At 56.8% G+C, this 9,465-nt stretch overlaps 1 long non-coding RNA gene across 2 annotated transcripts; it reads left to right on the forward strand.

The window, feature by feature from the left end:
* Window positions 1-5,398: 5,398 nt before the first annotated feature.
* Window positions 5,399-8,229, forward strand: LOC131810145 (uncharacterized). Of its 2 annotated transcripts, none has more exons than XR_009345443.1 (4): window positions 5,399-5,602; window positions 6,148-6,263; window positions 7,321-7,472; window positions 7,714-8,229. It is a non-coding gene; the product is annotated as an uncharacterized LOC131810145 (long non-coding RNA). The 2 variants fall into 2 exon arrangements; XR_009345444.1 differs by having other exon boundaries at window positions 5,399-5,596.
* Window positions 8,230-9,465: the final 1,236 nt, after the last annotated feature.

The raw sequence follows: 9,465 nt of genomic DNA on the forward strand, positions 1-9,465 counted from the left end.
ACCCTTATGGTATTCTACTCAGTGTCCTGTGAATTATGGAATTTCCCAGTCTGGTGGTGGGAGCGGTAATTCTCAGCCTTGTGTGAGCGCTGGGCACGGTTCCTGCTAATCCTTTTTGGGAACTTCTTTCCCTGGCTGTGGGTAGTTTCCTCACCCACACACACTTACCACTCCTTGAAGGGGGTCTTCTCCAGTTCTCCAGAGCTCTCTCTGCAGCTTTCTCCTCTCCAGTGCTGTGTCCTGGGAACCCTGGATGCCTCTTAGCTCTGTCTTCTCCACTCAGGGTCCCTTGGCCTCCACCTGGGTTCCCTGTGCCTATGCTGCCGTCTGGAAACTCACCCAATGCAGCAAGCTGGGGAGATCTTCAGGTTCACATTGTTTATTTCCCATGTCTTAGAAAGTGCTTTCCTTTGTTGCCCGATGTCCATGGAATAAAAACTCTTGTTTCATATATTTTTCATTTTTTTTGTTTCGAGTCAGGAAGGTAAATCCCTGTTATACCAACTGGCCAGATGGATTAATCCTCATGGATTGACTATTAAATTAGAGTGAAAGTGTCTAGAAAAGAATATACTTATTGAGCACCCTCTGCATACCAGGAACCGTGCTAAGAACATTGTTTATCTTATCCGTAGATTCCTCACATTAACTAGAACTTCTGTCATCCCGGTTTCCACAGGGCATAATTGAGTCTTGCAGAGGTCACTTAACTAGTGAGTGGTGAGGTCATTCCCAGGCAGTGCCAGTCTCGGCCACTTCAGGGCTCTGCCTCATTAGAGGATAGGTTTAGGCTTCAACAGGGAGACCCCCTGCTTCCCACAGGAAGCTCTTCTCATGGACCTTTCTAGGATGGTGAGGGATGAGTTTAAATTGAATCTGAAAGTACTTCATGTGGGTCTTCAAAAACAGAAGTGAACTTACTCAAAGCTTAGAATAAAATTCTGGCAATAACCTTAATCTGGCCATTCCTCTTTTCTCCTTTATCACCTGTGCTCCTTTCCTGACTCATACTTGGATGAGGCAAGGACATTTGAGGGGCCATGGAGGTCTGGCCATATTTGAGACCCTCTAACTTTAGACATGGGGGCATTTCTCAGTAGTCAGATGGTCTGTCTGAGGGACTATGAGGAAGGAACACCAGCACGGCTCACAGGTCTGCCTCTGCTGAGAACTTCCCTGACCCTGTTCCCCTGGCCCCTCTAGCCAAGCTTGGTCAGACTCTCCCTCATTGTCCTTCACTCACCTGGATAGCACCTGCCTGTTACAGACCCTGTACTGTAAGCACTTGGGGCAGAAGACTTTTTCTTACTTGCTTTTTTAATTCCTTGCACTAAAGAGAGAGTCCCCCAGTGTGCTGGATTCTCGGTGAAGGTGGTGTGAGTGAATGAATGACTCTCAGACTTGTGCCAGTGAGGATAGCTTGGATCCTGAGTCATGGAAATGCCAGCCCAGGATGGGTTAAGCATAAAGGGATGCATCATCTCATGCAAGCATGGGTTCAGAGGTGATGTCAGCTGCAGGCATGGTGCCATCACGGCTCTGGCTTCACTGTTGTGTGATTCCCTTAACTCTGCCTCTCCCTGTCTCCAGGCAGCCTCCCTCATGGCCTTCAGATGTGTGCTGCCAGCTGCTGACTGGACAACACCCAGAGGGAGAAAGATCGAGTTCGAGTTCTTCTCATCACTCTGATTGGCCAGCCTAGACCATGTGTCCCTGCCTGGACCTATAATAGTCACCAGCAGATTTCCTGTGCTGATTGGCCGAGATAATCACTGGCGAGGTTGATGGCATACTGTGATTGGCTGGTCAGGATTCAGACAGAATGACATGGAATTGGCTACCCAAGTCTATGGGCAGAGCAAAGGAGAGCTGGACATGAGACCACCTGTGGGGAGCACTGGGGAAGGCCACAGGTGACCTGTCCCCTAGTGACACACTGAAGGATGATGGGAAGTCGCCTACACTCTAGGTGTCCCTCCTTTCTCCCCAGAATAAGCATGTGCCACCACCTACATTTCTTTAGTGTACGTCTGGCTCTACATTGGCGCTGTGCCTTGAGCTGCACAGGCATGGCCCCATCGGAGACCCTCCCAATGTCCATTTGGGAAGGGACTGCAATCATTCCATCCTTGAGATGAGGGAATGAAGACATGGAGAAACAAAGAAACGTGCTCAAAGTTGCCCAGCTGGTCAGCAACGCAGCTGGTTGCTACTCCGTGTCCCCAGCCAGGTCACCATGCCTGAGGATGACCACCAAGGTCTTTTCAAGATGGGTGTTTCTGTGGCTTCTAGGACCCCGGGGACGTCCCACAGTCCCCCATCTTTGCCCCTCCCTCCCACCCAGGGCTGTCACTCCTCAGTGGGCAGAAAGCATGGGCTGCTTAGGGACCCTCAGCCACATCCAAGAGTTCTTGAAATGCTGGTGGTTCTGGCTGTGTGGAAACCAGGATCACCCCCTGCCCCCAGTTGGGGTGGGAAGGGCAGACCCCATGTTCGGAGGCCCCCTGGTCCCCATCCCCTCCCCACACCCCCAGTCCAATTCCTCTGGACTTGCACAGAGCCAGGAGACCGAGAGATCCTCAGGAGGACATTCAGTAGAACAGTAAAGAATCCATGAATGAGAAAAACAAAATATTAAGAATGCATTAAAGCTGAGGCTCCATGAACTTCGGGGGCAGCAAGTGTGGGGGTGAGGGGCACCCCTGCTTGCTGCAATGGGGTCAAGACCACCCCTTCCTGCCCACGGAGACAGTGACAGTTCTCAGTGGCGGCCTGCTCGAGGCAGGTGCTGGGCTACGCACGTCCGTGTACCCGTCCACCCGACACACATCTGCTGGGCTGGCCACACTGCTCGCATCGCCTCCTTAAGACCCACTGACTTCCCTGGGGGCAGTGAAAACTCCAACAGCCTTGCAACCCGGTGAGGGGAGGGTCTGAACCTCCTCGGAGGCCTCCTGGCCAAGCCTGCACCGGGGCGCTGTCTTCCCAACCTGACTGACTGGCGTGCTCAAGCCTCGTGCCTGCCCCACCCCGCCCAGAAACCAGGTGATTTTTTCCCTCCTTGTCCCTGTTCTCCTTGCTGTGTGCAGGCAGAAAGCCCCTCCTCACGTCCCGCTCCCGAATTCGGGACCCCCCTTCCCTGCTGGATCCAACAGGAGCAGCTGCGTTCGTGGCCCGTACCTCGCAAATTCAGCACCCCGCGAATGCCTGGAAAAATGCAAATCAAAGTAAGATTATGATATTTTTCGTAAATAAGCAATGTAGCAACTCAAATCTGGTTTGGGCTGTCAGCCGAATCCACCAGAGAGAAATTGATGTTGAAATGTTTGCGTATGTTCTCATGGAGCATTTACTGTGCAACGCTGGGCTCCAATAAAGCCTTTATATAAATTATTCATCATGGAATTCAGATGCAGCGCCAAAAACCCTCCCACTGAGGGGCTGCCTTTTTTTATTTCAAAATTTTTTTTGGTCTTGTTTTGTTACCTCCGAAGAGCTGGTGTCAGTTAGCGTCTCATGCCGCCGGCCAGGCAGGCGGTGTAATTAGTGGGGAGACGTGGGTTGGTCGGATACCAGGTTTCTGACCTTACGCTCACCCTCTTCAAGGGAACTTGGCTTTTCTTGCAGGGTTTTCTCTGCTGGTCGAGCACCCGCTAGCGTCCGCTCCCCGCCCTGCCAGACAGCTGTGCTTTCCTGTCCTAGGCCAGAAAACTGCTTACGCGCGTCGGCAGGGTCCTGCCAGACTCTGGGAGGGGGTTGGAGCGGCTGCAGGGACAGCCAGGCTCCGAGACAGTTGCCGTGTGCCCCTAAATCCACGTGCCGCTGCACTAACCCCCAGCATCTGCCAACATGACCCTATCTGGAGATAGGTCTTTATAGACGGACCATCAAGAGGAACCGTGACCCAGTAGGGCCTGGGCCCTCAGAGGTAAGTTGGGACAGGGCATGTGGTCAGGGAGAACTCTGTGTGGACAGGGAGACAGCATCCATCCCTGAGCTGGGGAAAGGGACCCCTGGGGGAACCAGGCTGCCAACACCTGCACCTTGGGTCACCCGTGTCCGGAGTGCTGAGCGAAGAGATTTCTGTTGCTTTAAGCCACCCAGCCTGTGGCGTTTTACCCCAGCACACTAGCACACAGATGGAGTGACTCTGCAAGGTGGAAAGGCAGCGGGTCGGGATTTGAACCAGTGGCCTCTGTGTCCAGCCTGATGGTGTCTCCGGGCTGGAGGAAGCAGGAGCACACGGCCTCCTGTGAAGCCTGAGTCAGACAGAGGCCGAGACAGGAACCCGGCCAAGGGCCTTCATTTTCCCCTGCCGAGGGCTCGCAAGAGCTCTCCGTCGGTATTTGCAGAGTTAACGTCACAATTCACAAATGTGAACTGAGGGAGGGAGCATGGAGCCCCGCTTGCTGGGACGGCGCCCCAGAGAAGCCTGCCAGACGCCCGCCCGTGTGGCCACCACAGGCCATACCCCCGGAACCCAGTGGTGTCCCGTTCTCCAGGGCCGTGGGGGCGAGGCCAGGTGTGGCCTGAGCTTGGGGAGCAGAAGGGTCTCCTTCGAGAGAAGTCCTGCCCCATGGGCCGTCTCTGCAGGAGAGGAGGCCTGGGCGGCTGGGGGGCTTGTGTCCCTCCAAGACCTTCTCGGTGCAGTGAAGTCTGCTGGTCTGATTCAAATCCAAGTGCGGCTTGGCAAGGCTGCAAATGATCTTTGGGGGTTTTCCATTTTCATTGTTAACGTTATTAATCACTTCTGTTCTCTCAGGGAGGAGCAGGCGGTGCATTAAGGAAATTGTTTGTGAAATGTATTGGATTTATGTTGGAAACAGTTAACATCTCACAGAGCAGCGCTGGGTCCTGAGAACCTTCCGGATCCTTCGTGCTTCCCAACACCCCCACGGCGGCGGCCGGGAGCAAAGCAGTCACCAGAAAAGGCAGGTCCTGGCGCGGGGCCGGCCGCCCCCTCTCGCCCCCCTTCCCTGCGCCGCCTCCCCTGCCTCTCTCCATCCCGCCTGCGGGCGCGCGTGTGGTTTGGTTTTTCTGCTTGTACACGCTTTCTGTTTCCGTGTCGTTCACAATTTCTAGCTTGCTTTGAAGACTCAGCCGTGGAAGACTTCAGAGTCCTTCGTTCTAATGGAAACTCCAGCTGTCCCAGCTTTGTCCCCTCTGTCCCTCCGCTGTACCTACACTCCAGTCCTACCCGGGTAGACCTCCTGTCCACTGGTCCCCGCCCCGGCGTTGGGGTCTCGCCTGGCCATCTTGCCATCCTCCTGTTATCCAGCATCCCCGCCAGCCCCCAAGTCAGGCCAGAGCCCGGTGTCCAGCTACTAACGCACCCACTACCCCCCAGCTGCCGCCCCGAGACCGGGTCACCCACACGTGGCCTCCCTCCGCAGGTGTGGCTGGATTTGCTGTGCCGTTGCTGCTGCTCTCAGTGACAGCCCCTCAATCACCCTGCGAAGGAACACGCTTCATAACACCCATCCACGGGGGTAGCCCTGCGTTTCCCCCTAAAAAGAGCAGCGTCTGGGCATCAGGAGGGCCGTGCCTGCGGGGCTGGCGAACCGAGGATGTGTGTCTTGGCCGGCAGATGCTCCAGGTTTTGGTACACCTGTTCTCATTTGCATAAAGCAGAGCGACCCGGGGAGGGGGTGCTTCTCTCCTTCCTCATTGGGCTTTGCTGTCTCCCTCCGTCCGCCCCTCCTCCCACAGCGCCCCCACCCGAGCTGCACTCAGGCTCGCCTCCCGGACTTGCTGTCCCAGCGTCTGGCCCCCCTGCCCCCGTAAACAGCTGCACAGGGTGGCGATTCCCGCATCTCTGACTCGGGGGTCTTGGAGCCCTGAGGCTGTGGCTCTGACGGCCCTGCAGGGAGCATCAGGGGCTGAGGGATGGTCAGAAGAGAAGAGCGCGGTGGATGGGGCCAGCTCCCGCCACCTGTCCCAGCCCCTCAAGGTGGAATGACAGGCAGCCGGCCCTTCTGGAACCCGTCTGCTCTTGGCTGTTCAGTGATGTGTTATAACATGTTCCTGGAACGCTTCTTTGCCATCTGTCTCGTGAGCTAGATTACCGTGCGCGCTTGGAGAGACGAGTTCCAATTTGCAATTGTAAATTGTTTTTTTTTTTTTCCTTTTTCTTCACTCTCTGTGCAGCCACTCTGACGACTTCAAGGGGCCTCATGGCTTGTGGTGAGCAGATTGTTCCGGAGAGCATGGCACGTGGGTTCCGGAGTCCTCCTGGAGCCCAGGACCCCACTGTGGGAAGCCAGGTGGGCAGGATCCTGGGAGGGAGGGGGGGCCAAAGACATGGCCTGTCCCCAAGGTGACCTTGGGCTGATTCTGGGCACTGGCCCTGGTCTCCAGAGAGGGGACCCAAATCCCAGGGCCCACCCTGATGAGCTCATGTGTGCCGTGTGATGAGACCACCCCCCACTAATACCAGCCCCTCCGCCCACTAATACCCACTTGGCCTCCTAGTCTCCATTCCTGTCCTGCCAGAACCTTCCCAGCCACGCTGGAAGCCGGGGGCTCCTGTACCGCGCAGACAGATGTGGCCGCCTCTCCCCGCGCCACGCACGCCCTCCTTCCTGTGGCCGCTGGGCCCTGCACGCACCTGCTGCTCTCTGCCCCCCAGTGACACTGACCTCCTGACTGTTCTGCCTTGAACACACCACACAGGCCTCTGCCCAGTAGCCTCACTGCTGAATTCTGCCTAACACTTAAGAACTCATAGCAAACCTTCACAGTTTCTCCCAAACAAGGGAAGAGGAGAAGACCCTTCCCGACCCCGTGTGTGCTGTTCCCCGGACACGAGCGGGACAGAGATGCTCTTGTCCCGGCTCAGTTCCAAAATTCTGCAGGCTGGAGGGTTGAACCTGGACACTTAGCTCTCACGGTTCTGGAGGCCGGGACGTCCGAGGTCAGGGTGTCTCCACGGTTGGGCTGCGGTGAGAACCCTCTTCCTGGCTTACAGACAGCGGCCTGTCTCGCCCACGTGGGGAGAGACCAAGCCCTGGTGTCTCTCCCCTTCTCACAAAGGCGCTAATCCCATCACGGGGCCTGCCTCCCATGATCTCATCTAATAGTAACGACCCCCCAAGGGCCCTACTCCAGTATCACCCCACTGGGGGTGGGGCTTCGCACAGGAATCTGGGGGACACACCTCAGTCCATAGCCCACCGCCAGGGAGATCCCAGACCCGTGAGCCACTCACCCCCTCTGTCCGGACCCTCCCCGCGCTCAGCCGCTCTTCATCCCAGCCCCCCGCTCCAACCCGGCTCCCTTCCGATGGCCGTGAAACTTACGTCCTGCCTCTGTCCTGTCCAGAAGTGATTCGTCTACATTACGAACGGACCCCGCTGTTTCTGTTACATCACACTACATCGTGGGGACATGAGCGACAGTGACAGAGACAGACGGATGGATGGACAGTTGGGACCAGTGGATCGGTGCGAGCCCAGGGGAAGGGGAAGTTGGTGGTAGGTATGCAGCAGGTGGGAGCAAGGCCACACACGGGACTCCCCAGAGCCCCCAGGTCTGCAGGTCCGAGCCTGAAGGCTGACCCGGGGCAGGTGGTCGTGAGTGCTTGTCAGATGAAGCGGTGGTGGCATGTGGGAACCTCTGGGGGCTGCTGGAAGGACAGATGCAGGGGTGGGTGGAGTGTCAGTGGAGGGGGCAGAGCCCTGGCAGGGTTGCCCCGAGGGTCACTGTCCCCTGCAGAGCCTTTGGCAGGGCAGCTCCTAGGGAAGTCGCAGCTAGAGGACCTCGTGGGTGCAAACGCAGCTTCCTGGTAAGCAAGATGGGGCTGAGGGTGGCCTATGGGGGGATCTCTCCCCCTAGAACTAATTGGGGCCCAGAACGGAGGTCCTGGGTCATGACCTTGAGCTCCTGTCCCCTTGGCCTCAGTTTGTCCCCCTGGGACTTGATGGTGTGTGTCCAAGGGGGGATCCACGCTACCCTAACTGCCACCAAGCTCTGGGGCAAGATCTCCGAAGGCCGGCTCAGTGACATGACAGCAGCTCCACCAGCCTTCTCTACCCCACGTCTGCGGGGGCCCAGGGACTCTCGCTGCCCCGCTTTTCCCCAGTGTATTCAGTCCCTGCCCCCTGGAATTCCTTCGCTTTGTCTCCGACGGGCTGAGGAGCTGTGCTCGGCCCTGAAACCTCACTTAGCTCAGTTCTCCCTGACCTTGGCATGACCTAGGGCCTTGTATTCAGTAGGCGCTCAGTGCACACATGTTGGTCCCATTTGACGAAAAACATGCATTCACTCTGGAAGCCACAGCTGCAAGTCCTGGGCTGAGCCGGATGGGGTGGGGGACACGGTAACGGACAAGTGGCTGTTTGCGGTGGAGCGTGGGGGGGTTTACTGGTCAGTGGTGAGGGGACACTTGGACCCTGTTGTCCCCTGGTGCACCAGGAGGGGCAGGTGTGGGTCCAGCTCGCCCCCCGCCCAGTGTCTCGCAGAGCCTCTTGGACGCAGCTGTCCTTTCGTTTTCTGTGAGCGATGCTTGCCTGCGGACACCTGCAGAAGGTCCACCTTGGCGGGGCCGGGCATGCGCCGATGCCGGGAGAGCGCCGCCGGCACGCGTGGCTGGCTGTAAGCCATTCTGCCTGCTTTGTTGCACCCGAGCAACCATCTCCCTGGTCCTTTAGGAGGACGAGTCCCTGCTCGCACACTCCGAGGACGCCTCCCCCATTTCAGGGCGTATGAGAGTGGTGGGGTGGGGCTCGCGGAGTCAGAGTCCTGCCTGTCAGCTGTGCTTTCTTGAAACAAATCGGCCACTAGAATCCACGTTTCTACCAACCCTGTGGCCTGGGATTTTACCCTCTCAATGGAGGCTCAGCAAGGGTTCCAAAGCTTCCCCAAAGTCACATCGCTAGTACGGGTCAGCACCATGATTTGAACCCTTGTTGCAAAGCCTGTGTGTATACATGTGCATGTGTGTGCACTCGTGTACCCACACGTGCCTGTGCACACCCGTACACGTGTGTGGGCAAGGGCACATGTGCATGCATGCGCACGCATGGACCCAGAAGTGTGTTTGCACACACGAGCACATTTATGTGTGTGCATGCAAGGGCACGTGTGCACGTGTGTGCACTCATGTACCCACATGTGTATCTGCATGTGTGCACACACCCACATATGTGTGCATGCAAGGGCATATGTGCAAGCATGCGGACACATGGACACACAAGTGTGTTTGCACACACGAGCACATTCATGCGTGTGCACATGCAAGGGCACGCGTGCACATGTATGCACTCATGAACCCACATGTGTATCTGCATGCGTGCACACAACCCACACATGTGCAAGAAAGGGCACGTGTGCAAGCACATGGACACATGGCCACGTGTGCATTCAGGTGTGTGCACACCCACACATGATTGCATGCAAGGGCACGCGTGCTCATGCATATGTACTTGTAGATCACGCTACCTCCCCTGGTACAGCATCCCTTGGTGA

The sequence above is a fragment of the Mustela lutreola genome, chromosome 10 (genome assembly GCF_030435805.1).
Source record: "Mustela lutreola isolate mMusLut2 chromosome 10, mMusLut2.pri, whole genome shotgun sequence".
Taxonomy (NCBI): Eukaryota; Metazoa; Chordata; class Mammalia; order Carnivora; family Mustelidae; genus Mustela; species Mustela lutreola.